The following is a 15,449-nucleotide window of genomic DNA, read 5'->3' on the forward strand; positions in this document are numbered from 1 at the left end:
AATCCCAGCTACTCGGGAGACTGAAGCAGGAGAATCACTTTAATGCGGGAGGTGGAGGTTGCAGTGAGCCAAGATCACACTATGGCACTCCAGCGTGAAACTCCGTCTAAAAAAAAAAGAAAGAAAAGTAGATTTTTAAGTCTGAATGGGTACTATATTCATGTTATAAAATTCAAATTACAGAACAATATACAGTGAAAATAAGGGTATTTATGCCCATTATCCTGTAACCTGGGTCTTTCCATCTCTGTCCACACCCTCTGCAGGCTATCACTGGTACCTTTGTTATGGATCCTCTGCAGATACAAGGTAGACATATGTTAACAAATTTTTTCTTTGGCCCAAAGCATGCATCTTATACACGTTGCTCCACTTGTTTGTTTTTGGTTTTTCTGCGTAATTGTATCTCGGAGATCACTCTGCATCAGTGCATATCTGATTTGTTTTAGCAGTACGTGATAGTCCATTGTTTGGATGTGCCATAATTTCATCAGCCAGTCTCCAGACAGTCTTTTACTATTTCAAAGCGTGCTGCAATAAAATCCTGGTGCCCATGTGCAAATAAAACTGGGATAGTTTCCTGAAGAGAACTTGCTGGGTCAAAGAGTGTAAGCACTTGTTGTTTTGATAAATGTTCCCAAACTGGTCTCCACTCCCTCTAGCAGTATATTACACCGCCTGTTTTCCCACAGTTGCGCCAGCATGGTCTGTTAGCAAGTGTTTTCTTTTTGCAAATCTGATAAATTTAAAAGTGGTATCTCACTAAATGCAATATAGTAGCCTGGATTGGCTCCTGGGACAGACAGAGGATGTTTGTGGAAAAACAGGTGAAATCCAGGTTGAGTGTAGTGGCTCATACCTGTAATCCCGGCACTTTGGGAGGCTGAGGCGGGCAGATCACAAGGTCAGGAGTTCGAGGCCAGCCTTCCAGCATGGTGAAACCCTGTCCCTAATAAAAATACGAAAGAAAAAGAAAGAAAGAAAAAAAGAAAGAAGGAAGGAAAGAAAGAAAGAAAAGAGAGAGAGAAAGAAGGAAGGGAGAGAGGAAGGGAAGAGAAAAGAAAAGAGAGAAAGAGAGAAAGAAAAAACTGTGGCGTGGTGGCACGTGCCTGTAGTCCCAGCTACTCGGGAGGCTGAGGCAGGAGAATCACTTGAGCCTGGGAAACAGAGGTTGCAGTGAGCTGAGATTGTGCTACTGCACTCCAGCCTGGGTGAAGGAGTGAGACTCCATCTCAAAAACAAAAACAAAACAACAACAACAAAAAATAGGTGAAATCTGAATGGAGTCTTGAGTTCAGTTAATAGTAACTGCCGATGTTGGTTCTTAGTTTTGACACATACCGTGACTGTGCCTGAGTCCCCTCCCAGGGAATGTGAATGGGCCTACGACAGCTTCAGTCAGTAGGATATAGAGGAAGAGATGCTGAGTGCTTTTTAAGGTTGGCTCCTAAAAGGCCAAAGAGGCTCTGTCACTGGAGCTCCCTGTGCTGTGATGGAAGTCTGAAGTCTTATGCTGAGGAAGCCCACCCAAGCCACAGGGAGAGGCCAGGTGTGGAGGCTCTAGTGAGCATCATAGCTGAGCAGAGACAGGCCCCTCCTTATAAGCACACCATTTCTGTCAGATTAAGATGCCACCTATGGCCTCATTGCACCTTCATTGCCTCTTAAAAGCCCCATTTCCAAATACAGACCCATTCCGAGGTCCTGGGGGTTAGGTCCTTAACATAGGAATTCTAGGGGAGCACAATGCAGCCCGTAGCACCCGCTTTCCCAATAGGATCAAGGCCTCAAAATGAAGACAGGCTTGTCTCACTCCACCTGTGCCTCTTCTGAGAGAAGCTGTGAGACTGAGCGGGAGCTGAAGATAAGAGGTTGACTTGAGACAAGGACATCACAGGGCGAGGACACTGCTCCTTGTCCCCAGGTTGGGGGCAGCAGGCTGATGGAGGAGCATGCTCGAGGGGTCTGAAGGGCAGCAGCTTCCCTGGCAGCCGAGGTCTAGGACATGAACAGAGGGTGGAGCACACAGAGTATGAGCTGGGGCCAACTACATTACTGACTCCGGCTGGAAGGGGATGGAAGTGAGGGTCTGACGCTACATTCAATCCTGTCCCACCCTAGGTGATGGCTGTAGAAACAAGGGAACCCCAGTAGGATGAGGAATTCCTAGGGATTGCAAGAAGAATGGGCAGGGCCAGCTATCACAAGAAGTGGAATCTGGCCTCAGGCAGGGGCTGAGACAGCACCCAGGCGTCCATGAACAGAAGGATACACGCAAGGAGTATGTATGTATGTAGGAGTGAGGTGCAGCCACCTGATGCAATGCGATTCAGCCAAAGGGGAGTGGTGCCTGGTCCATGGACCTCGGGGAGGCACCTGGAGAACATTGTTTCAAGTGAAAGACACCAGACACAAGAGGAAAGTAGTGTATGATTCCAGCTACGTCGAAATGTCCAGAACAGGCACATCCACAGAGACAGAAACCAGCTGAGTGACCACCAGGGGCTGGGGGCAGGAGGGAAAATGGGGATGGCTTCTGACGCAAGTGAGGTTTCTTTGGGGTGTGAGAATGTTTTGGGAGTAGATAGAGGCGATGGCTGTGCGACATTGTGGATGCACCAAATGCCACTGAATTCACTCTTTAATGGTTAATTGTACATTGTGTGGATTTCACCTAAATTTAAAGAAGAAATTGACCATGAGAGCAAAATCTGTCCCAGCCATGGAAACCCCCGGGCTCACCTGGATATCACTTAAGCCGAACCCTCTGGCCCCTTGCTGGTCTCCTTCCCCAGGCCAGACCAACAAATAGCAGGTTCTGGACACATCTGGGCAGCATCTGCCACACACCATTTCCACAGAGCACATGCCAGGGGCCCTGGCACAAGCAGGACAGAGTTGAGGGAGACTACTGCAGAGAGCTGCAGGATAGACACTGTGTCACCAATGAAGGTCCTTTAACATTTTCCAGTAGCCACACTTAAAAAGTAAAAAGAGGGCCAGGTGCAGTGGCTCACACCTGTAATCCCAGCACTTTGGGAGACTGAGGAGGGCAGATCACGAGGTCAATAGATCGAGACCATCCTGGCTAACATGGTGAAACCCTGTCTGTACTAAAAAATACAAAAATTAGCTGGGCGTCATGGTGCGTGCCTGTAGTCCCAGCTACTCGGGAGGCTGAGGCAGGAGCATTGCTTGAACCCAGGAGGCGGAGGTTGCGGTGAGCCAAGCTTGAGCCCCTGCACTCCAGCCTGGTGCCTGGTGCCTGGTGACAGAGCAAGATTCTGTCTCAAAAAAAAAAAAGGTATAAAGAGGTGGCCTGGGGCAGTGGCTCACGCCTGTAATCCCAACACTTTGGGAGTCCAAGGCGGGCAGATCACGAGGTCAGGAGTTCAAGACCAGCCTGGCCAACACAGTGAAACCACATCTCTACTAAAAATACAAAAATTAGCTGAGCGTGGTGGCAGGCACCTGTAATCCTAGCTACTCGGGAGGCTGAGGTAGGAGAATCGCTTGAACCCAAGAAGTGGAGCTTACACTAAGCTGAGATCATGCCACTGCACTCCAGCCTGGGCGACAGAGCTAGACTCTGTCTCAAAAAAAAAAAAAAAGTAAAAAAAGGTGAAGTTAAAAAGAAGTGAAGTTATTATCATTATATATATTTTTTGAGATGGAGTTTCGCTCTTGTTGCCCAGGCAGGAGTGCAGTGGTGTGATCTCAGCTCATCGCAACCTCCGCCTCCCAGGTTCAAGCGATTCTCCTGCCTCAGCCTCCCGAGTAGCTGGGATTACAGGCATGTGCCCCCATGCCCGGCTTCTTTTTTTTTGTATTTTCGGTACAGACAGGGTTTCTCCATGTTGGTCGGCTGGTCTCAAGCTCCCAACCTCCAGTGATCCACTCACCTCGGCCTCCCAAAGTGCTGGGATTACACGCGTGAACCACCGTGCCCGGCTAGCATTCTTTTGCTTCATACTAACTCTTACAGGTTCTCTGGAATTTTGCACCTGGAGCTTATCTTGCAGACCCTGAAACCCATGGACTCCTAGAAACTTCTCTCCAATTCTTTTTTTTTTGAGACGCAGTTTCGTTCTTGTTACCCAGGCTGGAGTGCAATGGCGTGATCTCGGCTCACCGCAACCTCCGCCTCCTGGGTTCAGGCAATTCTCCTGCCTCAGCCTCCTGAGTAGCTGGGATTACAGGCACGCACCACCATGCCCAGCTAATTTCTTGTATTTTTAGTAGAGACGGGGTTTCACCACGTTGACCAGGATGGTCTCGATCTCTTGACCTTGTAATCCACCTGTCTTGGCCTCCCAAAGTGCAGGGATTATAGGCATGAGCCACCGCGCCCGGCCTCTCCAATTCTTTAGAGAGAGCACTGCAGCTCGGAGGGGCCTCTGAAAGGGATCTGGTGCGACTCTTCTCATTTCCGCAGGGGAAACCCAGCAAAGCCTGGGGAGGTCCTATGATGACCCTGGGGCCCCACAGCAAGCTGGCAGCAGAGCCAGGACTGAATACCTTACGCACCAGCCTTCACCTCCCTGCCTGGGCCCAAGGCACCTCTACTCTTCTGGATGGAGAAAGAAGCTGCCTTTTAAGGCTGCATCTCACTTCGTGGTTTGGGGTTAGAATTGGGAAAAAATGCCTGAGAAGGTAGGAATTGATGGAGAAGAGAGGACACAGGTCCCCAGGCCTCCTGGGCTTACTTGGCCTGGGAAGGCGGAGTCAGAAGAAGGAAGATAATACGAGGGAAGAGAGATAAGAAGGATGCCCGGGAGGGGGAACAGTGCAGGGGGCCTGGGAAGAACTTCGGATTTGCTTCCCAGGATTGGGGGTGGGGGGACGACAGGTGTGTCTTAGCTTCCTGTGGCCATCGCAGCAAACAATCACAAATGGGGTAGCTTCAAACAGCAAGCATTTGTTTGGAGGAATGAAAACAGGGTGCTGGCAGGGCCATGCTCCCAAGAGCCTCTGGGGAGATGCTCCCTGCCTCTCCCACATGTTGTGGCTGCGGCCTGCCTGGACCCGTGGCCTCATCGTGCCAGGCTCTGCCTCTTGGTTTCACGTGGTCCTTCTTGGTATCAGCTCTCCCTCCGTCTCCCTCGTCTGAAGACACTTGTGGTTGGATTTAGGGGCCACCTAGATGATCCAGGATGATCTCCTCATCTCCAGATCCTTAACCTGACCTGGGGCGGTGGCTCACGACTGTAATCCCAGCACTTTGGGAGGCTGAGGCGGGAGGATCTCTTCAGCCCAGGAGGTCGAGTCTGCAGTGAGCTGAGATCACGCCACTGCACTCCAGCTTGGGCGACAGAGTGAGATCCTGTCTCAAAATCATCATCATCATAATAAAAGATCCTTAACCTAAGTATGTTTACAGAGACCATTTTTCCAAATATAGTGGCACTCATGGGTTCTAGGGATTAGGATGTGGGCATGTCACTTTGAGGGTCACCATTCAACCCGCTGCAAAGTGACGGAGTGAGACCATCAGCCCAGAAGTAAGGAGAGACCCTGTGGCCATCAGAGGTGGCGTGTCCTGTGGAGACATTCGGGCAGGTGACTTGGAGCCAGGAGTTTCAGCGTAGCGAGCCCTTGGGAGTAGATGAGATTAGGAGGCTACAGAGGTCCCAGCAGTCTCCCAGCCCTCAGCACCCCCATCCTGAGGGGAGCAGCACGGCCCTGTCGTGCTCACACCTGTGTCTCTATTGTTTGAAAGTTCAGTAGAAGGGAGTAGATTCACCACCGCTGTCAGCTCCTGCCTGGGCCCACCCCCTCCTCACCCAGTCACAGGCTCCCCAACCAGATCACTCTGGAACTTTCCCTGGCAGCTCATGGTGGCGGGAGTCAGAGCTGTGTTGACATGGCACATTTTTGAACCTGTCTACAGCAGCCTGGGTTGGGCATAACCTGGAGTTGCCATCAGGCGCCCCTCGGGCCTATGCATCAGGGAGGCCAGGGCGGCCACCTCCGTACTGCCCTGCCAGGCTGCTGGCGCTTCCTGTTTTCTTCCTGCCGCTCAAGGCCCCCAGATCTAACACACGTGTTCAGGGCGGCGTGTGCCAGGAGTCCTGCACTGAGGCTCAGGACACCTTGATCTCTGTCCCACCTGCCCCTAACTAACCTGTCACCCCCACCTCAGGGCCTCCGTTTCTCTCCTTTAAAAAGGAGTTGAATTATGGAAGGTTTCTTCCAGCTTGGTCCTCTGTACAGGAGATTGTGCCAGGCACTGGGGGTGGGTGAGGGTTAGGAGGAAGGTGGCTGGGTGTGACAGCTCACGCCTGTAATCTCAGCATTTTTGGGAGGCCGAGGCAGGCAAACCACTTGAGGTCAGGAGTTCGAGACCGGCCTGGCCAACGTGGTGAAACCCCGTCTCTACTAGAAATACAAAAATTAGCTGGGCGTGGTAACATGTGTCTGTAATCACAGCTACTCGGGAGGCTGAGACACAAGAATCGCTTGAACCCGGGAGGCAGAGGTTGCAGCAAGCTGAGATTGTGCCACTGCACTTCAGCCTCAGTGAGAGTGAGACACTCTCAAAAAAAGGAAGGTGACGGTGGGTAGGAGTCTCCTGAGAGACTGTGAGGGGACCCCAGGGCCAGAGAGAGCAGGGGAGGCCCAGCCTGAGACTGCTGTCTAGAGTGGGCATGCCTGTCAGGTAAATGTATCCTCCTAGCAAACTCCCATCCTTATCTGTTCTGGAGCGTTCTCAGTGGTGTCTGGTGGGGGAATTGCTCTCCTAGGAATAAGCCCAAATTGAGTTTCCACCCACCCTGGGGCAGCTGAGACAGGGTAGTGTGTGTTGTGGGAGAAGCACTGAGCTGCTCTCTGACACCCTCCGGCTATAGGGACCACAATGAGTTCAGGAGGGTGTGATCTGATACATTTATTCTTTTCATCTTTTTGTTTGTTTGACGGAGTTTTGTTCTTGTTGCCCAGGCTGGAGTGCAATGGCGCCATCTTGGCTCACCGCAACCTCCGCCTCCCGGGATGAAGCAATTCTCCGGCCTCAGCCTCCCAAGTAGCTGGGATTACAGGCATGCGTCACCAAGCCCAGGTTTTTGTATTTTTAGTAAAGACACGCCAATTTTGTATTTTTTAGTAGTGGTGGGGTTTCTCCATGTTTGGCCAGGCTGGTCTCGAACTCCCGACCTCAGGTGATCTGCCCCTTTCGGCCTCCCAAAGTGCCAGGATTACAGGCGTAAGCCACTGCACCCTGCTATCCTTTTCATGTTTTTAATTTTAATTTTTCATTTTTTCTTTTCCCTCTTTTTTCAGAGATGGGGTCTCACTGTGTTGGCCAGGCTGGAGTTCAGTGGCTATTCACAGGTGTGATTGATCCCACTGCTGATCGGCATGGGAGTTTTGACCTGCTCCGTTTCCAGCAGGGATGGTTCACTCCTTCTTAGTCAACCTGGTGGTCCCCTGCTCCCAGAAGGCCACCATCTTGATGCCTAACTTAGTGTGAACACCTGATTGGCATAGCACACTGCAGCCCAGAACTCCTGGGATCCTCCCGCCTCAGCCTCCCGAGTTGGCTGGACTGCAGGTGTGCTCCACAACACCCAGCTAACCATCTTTTAATGAAAAAAAGTGTAGTTTCTCCATTTTTTTCGTTCAAAAGTCTTTCTTTCTTTTTTTTTTTGAGACGGAGTTTTGCTCTTGTTACCCAGGCTGGAGTGCAATGGCGCGATCTCAGCTCACCGCAACCTCCGCCTCCTGGGTTCAGGCAATTCTCCTGCCTCAGCCTCCTGAGTAGCTGGGATTACAGGCACGCGCCACCATGCCCAGCTAATTTTTTGTATTTTTAGTAGAGACAGGGTTTCACCATGTTGACCAGGATGGTCTCAATCTCTTGACCTTGTGATCCACCCGCCGCAGCCTCCCAAAGTGAGCCACCGCGCCCGGCCTAAAGTCTTTCTTTCAGCTAATACTTAAGAGCACCTGCTTTGTGCTAGGCTTAGTTGTGCAGTAAATTCTAAAAGCAACACTCGTGCAGAAAGAACTGCAGGCATTTTGTGAGCAGCGCCTGGTTCCCTCCTGGCTGTGCAGCTGTGGGGCCCGGCTGTCCTTACTCTCCAGTGCAGGCAGGGCTCCTGTGGAAAGTGCAGAGGGTCCTCTTTCCAGGGCTATGAGTGCTGCCACTTGTCACTTGTATGCTTGCACCAGAGCACCCAGCGGGGCAGGCGTGGAAGCTTGTCACAGCACCGCCCTCCTCCCTGCCCTTGGAAACTAACATGACCTCAGCAGAACAGGCCATTTCTGGAAGGCAGCCCGTCCACACAAACATGTTGCCATGGATGGTATGATGGTGGTCAGCTGCACGGGTCATCTGGCCCAAGGCTGGCTCAGGCATCTCTGATCTTAGGACTGACGAGCACTGGACGAGGAGTAAGCGGTCTGGGCTCTGGCCTCAGTGACATCGTGAGCTTGCAGCGGCCCTGAACAGCCGCCCCTGCTTCTGCGCCTCCTCTCTCTGCTTAGAAATGAGCCCTGCCATCATGCTGGACCCTTCATTTACTCTTAATAATGGGTTTTTAAGTGGGTTCACTCTTTGAACACTGAAACATATTTATTTAAAAGGGCGTGATGGCTCACATCTGTAATCCCAGCACTTGGGGAGGCCGAGGCAGGAGGATCGCTTGAGGCCAGGAGTTCAAGACAAGCCCAGGCACCATCAGGAGACCCTGTCTCTACAAAGTATCAAAAAATTAGCTGGGAGTGGTGGTGCATGCCTGTAGTCCCAGCTATTCAGGAGGCTGAGGCAGGAGGATTGCCTGAGTCTGGGAGGTTGAGGCTGCAGTGAGCTGTGATTGTGCCACTGTACGCCAGCCTGGGAGACAAAGCGAAACTCCTTCTCAAAAAATAAGCATTTCATTTAAAAAAGGAAACTCTATGCAGCCACCTAAATGGAACACCTGTGTCATGTGCAGGTAACTGCGAAAGTAAATACAATGAAGCCCAAAACCAAGGCCGATTATTAAATTCTAGATGGACTTGGCTGCTCCCCTACATCTTGGCACCTGGGCTGTGCATTTATTGGAGTTAGGGGTGTGCTGGCCTAGAGCTGAGCCCTGCTTCACCTACACAGGTGACTGCAAGATCCTTGAAGAGGGAGGCTCTTTCCCGGCAGGCGAGGGCTGCTATTGAATTTGGGCTTTGCACTGTCTAGGAAGGCCGGCCTGCCAGCCAGCGTGCCTCTGAGGAAATGCTGCTCACCTGTGAGCAGGGAGTGCCCCTAAACCCTGGTGGTGGGATTCTCTGTCTCTCCACTGGACCTCAAAACACAGGCTCCTTGTTCCTGTGGCTGAAGACTGCAGAGGATTTGGCTGCTGCTCAGGACTGCCTGGGTCCCTCACAGAGAGCAGCAGGGAGGCCCCAGGATACACTGGGAAATATCCAAGCCCGTGAGGTGGGAGGCCTGGGTTCGAGTCCTGCCTCTGGCACCAAGCCAGCTGGGGGACTTTATTATTCATGCAGTCTGCAGATATTTATTGAGCATTTCCTATGTGCCAGATACTGTGCCGGGGCTGGGCCCTGGCAAGGAACAAGATGGAAATGGAATTGCTTTGGCAATTTGGCAATGAACAAGATGGAAATGAAAGCGCCTGCCTAGTGGGGCTTTCGCTGCAGTGACAGGAGATCGTCAGCAAGCAAGGAAACTAGTAGGACACTTCCAAGTAGTGATATGGGAGCAGAATAAGCTGGGGTAATGGGATAGAGTGCCTAGGGAGCCAGAGTTAGATGGGGCGGTCAGGGAAGGCAGTGCCTGGAATATGGATGTGATACTTGGAGACACAGCAGCCATTTTGTGACCATGAGGCAAGAAGTGTGAGGACAAAAAACAACACGGCAAGGATGCTGCAGAGGGAAGATGAGAAAAGCCTAGGCCTTTGGTGACATCATTGCACCACTGCACAAACTCTGGACCTTCATCCTCCAGACTTCATGATGCATGAAATAAATGAAACGCCCCGTGAGGTAGGTTTTTCTAGCAGCTGAACACATCTTTAACTAAAACAGGCCTAAATGACAAGGAAGATCAAACTAGGAGACTATGTAGAAGAAGAAGGTTTCAGGTAAAGGAAACACGTGTGCAAAGTCCCTGAGTCAGGAATAAGCTTGAAAGACTTGAAGAACCTAAACAAAGTCAGTGCAGCTAAAGCGTGATGAGGTGGAGCGACGCGGCTATGCAGCGGCCGCACTGGGCCCCCCGGGTTTGATCCTTCATGCAGTAAATAAGAGGGCATTGGGGACTTTTGAGCAGGAGAGATAGGATGTGATGGAGGTTTTAGAAAGATCTCTCTGGCTGCTGCATGGAGACCACAGGGGGCGAGAGGGCAGTCAGGCCAAAAGATCAAGCAAGGGTGGTGGACTCTGGCCTGACTCGGCAGCAGCGGAGATGGAGTCTGGGGGCCGTGCATCTAATACACCACACACACCTCAACACACCCTCTTCTGCCCAGACAGACTCGGGTTCAAGTCCTGACCCTGCCACTTGTCAGCTCTCAGACCTACCCATTTTCTCACTCCTCACTGCCCCGACTGTAGTGCGGGATGTCACGGTCTCTCACCTAGCACCTGTCATGGCCTCCTAATCTGCCTTCCTACCTCTAGCCTTCATCCCTCCCATCCTTTCTCCACATCCCAGCCACAGTCATATATTTTTTTCTTTTCTCTTCTTTTTTTTTTTTTTCAAACAGAGGTTTGCTGTGTCACCCAGGCTGGTCTCCAATTCCTGGGCTCAAGTGATCCTCCCCCTTCAGCCTCCCAAACTGTTGGCATTACAGGTGTGACACCTGGCCCAGCCACAATAATTCTTTTAAAACAATAAATACAACCATACTGTTTCTCTGCTTAGAATCTTCTAGTCGAGCCTCAGCAGCAAGTCTAGACCCCTGGCCATGGCCTGTGTTGTTAGCTGCTGGGACAAACGGGCTGAGAAATGCTTCATCGCTGGGATGCAGTTCAGTCTGGGTCTTCCTCACTGTGGTGCGAAGCAGGTGTCTCTTGCCAGTGGATAGCTTTCCTCCACACAGTGATTCAGGGACCCAGGCTCCAGCTGTTTTGTTCCCCTTCTGTATCCAGCCAGTGAAGGGAAAACAGAGGTTAGGGAGGGGCCCTCCCCCTCCCCCTCTTAGAAGCCTCAGTTCACCTCTGCTCACAATTGACTGTAAGGGGAGACTATGAAATAGTCTGTGTATCCAGGGAGGTCAGAAAATGTAATGATTCACTATGAGTCTCAGTAACGGTCTGTCCTTCTGGCAACCTGATACCAGTGTGTCCTTTCTTCTATCACACCTTCCCCCAGAGGGATGACCCCAAACCCCAGCCGTCTCTGCCTGTGGCCCTGCACCTTCTGGAACATGCCATGCTCTCCAGCACCATCCAGCGACCCCCAAGTAAAATCCAGTCCCTGCTCCCTCTGAACTGGCTGGGGGCAGTTAGCGCTCTCATTAGGGAAGGGTGGAATAGGGATACCTGGCAGCCCCCACCCCGCGATGGCAGAATGTGAGGGGCGGTGTCGTGAAGCCCCGGGTCCTACTCATGGAGGATTTCCCAGCTCTGGTTTCTGGGAGGCACCTCCTCATCCAGTTTTCTCCTTGGCGACATCTGAGGTGGGGACCACATGGTTTTTGCAGCTCTCTTCCTGTCTGTCCAAGGGTGGAGGCCCAAGGCTCGTTCTACAACACAGGCTTGTGGTGTGTCTTTGGCGATACAATTCCCTCCAGATTTTAGGGAGTTTTCCTTCCAGTAAGTTCCATGTGACCACACCCGAGGTACTTTCCTACCATCTTCCTCCAGCAGCTTTATTTCTTTGGTTCCTCATCTCACACGTCTCTGTCTTTGCTGTCTCTGTCTCTCTATTTACTGATACCGACCTTCAGAACATCTCCGTGCGGCAAGACCACCCACTTCATTTGATCGCTGCTGCGGGACTGAGGCCTTTGTAGAGCTGAGAGCTTTTTCTTTTCTTTTTGAGATGGAGTCTCTCTCTGTTACCCAGGCTGGAGTGCAGTGGTGCAATCTCACTGCAACCTCTGGCTCCTGGGTTTAAGCAATTCTCCACCTCAGCCTCTCGAGTAGCTGGGATTATAGGCATGTGCCACCACGCCCGGCTAAGTTTTTGCATTTTTTAGTAGAGACAGGGTCTCACCATCTTGGCCAGGCTGGTCCTGAACTCCTGACCTCGTGATCCACCTGCCTCAGCCTCCCAAAGTGCTGAGATTACAGGCGTGAGCCACCGCGCCCAGCCCAAACCTTTTCATTTTTATTTCCTGCTATTTGAGATCCACTTAAAGTTCATTTTTCCAACACTGCACGGCCTCAAACTCTTCATATTTCCCTTTCTTCCATTTGCACACTATTTACATTTTGCTTGAGTGTGTCTCTGCCTCACAATGCCTTACTACACTCCAAACGAATGACCTACATACTTTTTTTCTTTTGAGACAGAGTCTCGCCGTGTTGCCCAGGCTGGAGTGCAGTGGCGCGATCTTGGCTCACTGCAACCTCCGCTGGGTTCAAGTGATTCTCCTGCCTCAGCCTCCTGAGTAGCTGGGACTGCAGGCACGTGCCATTACACCCAGCTAATTTTTGTATTTTTAGTAGAGGTGGGGTTTCCACCACGTCGGCCAGGATGGTCTCAATCTCTTGATCTCGTGATCTGCTTGCCTCTGCCTCCCAAAGTGCTGGGATTACAGGCGTGAGTCACTGCGCCCGGCCCAACATCCATTTTGATTGCAGCTCACTTAGCCATATTCCTCTGGAGCTACAGGCCTAGGTCTCCCCACTCTGCCCTCCACGCTATTGTAGGCTCCAGCTCCAACAAACATTTCACCCCTGCATGACGTGCGTCTCCCGCTTTCCATTCTGCAACATCTGTTTCCATGTTCCCTGCTGCCTGTCCACTAAGCCGCTGCTATGTGTTTTAGGTTTCAAGTTATGGCAGCACTGTATTTTGAAGTACTCATCAGTGCATACTATCTGCTGTAACAAATAGACCCCAAAATGCAGAATGATTAAAACACCACAGAGATGTATTTCTCACTCACATAAGTCAGAACACATTCAAGCCAAAGAGCTCGTTAGTGGCATGTGGCTTTTCTCCTGAAAAGCTGAATGAAGTGATTCTGAAACCCGTGTTCTTCACAGTGAGTAGATTCACCCTTCCCAAGGCCCAATCACCAGTGGTATTCAGCAGTGGATCGGGAAATAGAAAGCCTGGAGAGAGCCCATATCCATGCTCCTTGCAGAATGCAGACCTCAGGCCCCACCTGCTGTGTGGGTGGCAGGAGGTGCAGCTGTGTGCCCATGGGTGAAAACCCACTGAACTGCTAACAATCTCCGCCACACCTCAGGGCTCTCCATCATCCAGCCGTCCTACCTCTCCAGCCTCATCCCTGCCAGCCTCACTCATCTTAATTCAATCCCTCAAGGATGGCAAGACTCTCTCATCTCTAGGACTTTCTCATGCTGGTTAGCCCTCCTGGAGCCTTCTCTCTCTCACTGTGCTAGTCATTCACCCAGCCAGCCATCCATCCATCCACTCACCCACCCAAACATCTATCCACTCACTCATCCACGCATTCACTCATCCACCCATCTGCCCATCCACCCATCCGCCCATCCACCCATCCACCCATCCGCCCATCCACCCATCCACTCATCCACCCATCTGCTTATCCACCCATCTGCTCATCCACCCATTCACTCATCCACCCACTCACTCATCTACCCACTCACTCATCCACTCATCCACCCATCCGCTTCTCCATCCACCTACTCATCCACCCATTTGCTTATCCACCCATTCACTCATCCACCCACTCACTCATCCACCCACTCATCCACTTCTCCATCTGTCCACCTACTCATCCACCCATCCACTCATCCACCCATCCACTTCTCCATCCATCTACCTACTCATCCACCCATTCGCTCATCCACCCATTCACTCATCCACCCACTTACTCATCTACCCACTCATCCACTTCTCCATCTATCCACCTACTCATCCACCCAGACACTCATCCACCCACACCCATCCACCCATTCATCCATCCATCCATCCACCCACCCATCTGCCCATCCACCCACCCACTCACTCACCTACCTTCCATCCATTCACCCATTCACTCATACACTCACTCACCCATCCACCCACACATCCACTCATTCACCCATCTATCCACTTATCCAGCCAGCCTCCACCCACACTCATCCACCCACTCATCCATTGATCCATCCATCTACCTACTCATCCACCCAGCCATTTATCCGCCCACACCTTCATCCATCCATCCATCCATCCACCCACTCATCCACCCATCCACCCACTCATCTACCCATCCATCCACCCACTCACCCACCTACCCATCCATCCATCCACCCATTCACTCATCCACTCACTCACCCATCCACCCACACATCCACTCATTCACTCATCTGTCAACTCATCCACCCAGCCAGCCATCCACCCACACTCATCCACCAATTCACCCACTCATCTACCCATCCATCCATCCATCCACCAACTCATACACCCACCCGCCCACCCATCCATCCACCCACCCATTTACCCATCCATTTATCCATCATATCATCTACCCACTCACCCATCCACCCTTTCATCCATACACTCCATTTATCCATCCATCTATCCACTCACCCAGCCATTCACCCACCCACTCACCCACCCACCCATCCATCCATCCATCCATCCAGCATCCACCCACCTATCCACTAATTCGCCCACCCACTCATCCATTCATTCATCCACTTACCCACCCATCCATCCATCCACCCACCCATCCATCCACCCACCCACCTATCCACACTTACCCATCCAACAAATGTTTTGAGCGCTAAATGTGTGCCAGGCACAGATCCAGATGCTGGGATACTGCAATGAACAAAACCACAAACTCCTGCCCTCATGGAGCTTGTATCCTAGCTGGGAGAGACAATGAATAGTAAACGAGATAAAATAAATAAATCATACATTGCTTAAGAAGAAATCAATGGTTGGAAAAATAGGGCAGGGTAAGGGGATCAGAAGTGGAGGAGGTAGCAATTTAGAGGTTGGGTAGGAAGAATTAAGAAGGAAGGCCGCATCCAGAAGGAGATCATTGGGCACGGACCTGAAGGAGGTGAGGGAGGGAACCACAAGCATATCTGGGCAAAGAGAGCTCTGGGCGGAGGGCACAGCCTCTAAGGTGAGAACAGCTTTGCAGGTATGAGGACCAGCAGCAGGCCCGCGTGGCTGGGGTGGAGTGAGGAAGGGGAAGAGTAGTGGGAGATGAGGCCAGAGTCCATGAGGCCTTGATCCTGCGTGGCCTGCAGGCTGTGCCCCTTGTAAAGCTCTCGCATCTTTCAGGCCCCAGTCCACATGTCCTTTCTTGAAGAGAGCCTTGCAGGTTCTCCACATTGCGGCTGGGTGCATCACC

This window comes from Aotus nancymaae, unplaced genomic scaffold (assembly GCF_030222135.1).
Source record: "Aotus nancymaae isolate 86718 unplaced genomic scaffold, 86718_ANA_hifiasm-v0.15.2.pri h1tg000018l, whole genome shotgun sequence".
Taxonomy (NCBI): Eukaryota; Metazoa; Chordata; class Mammalia; order Primates; family Aotidae; genus Aotus; species Aotus nancymaae.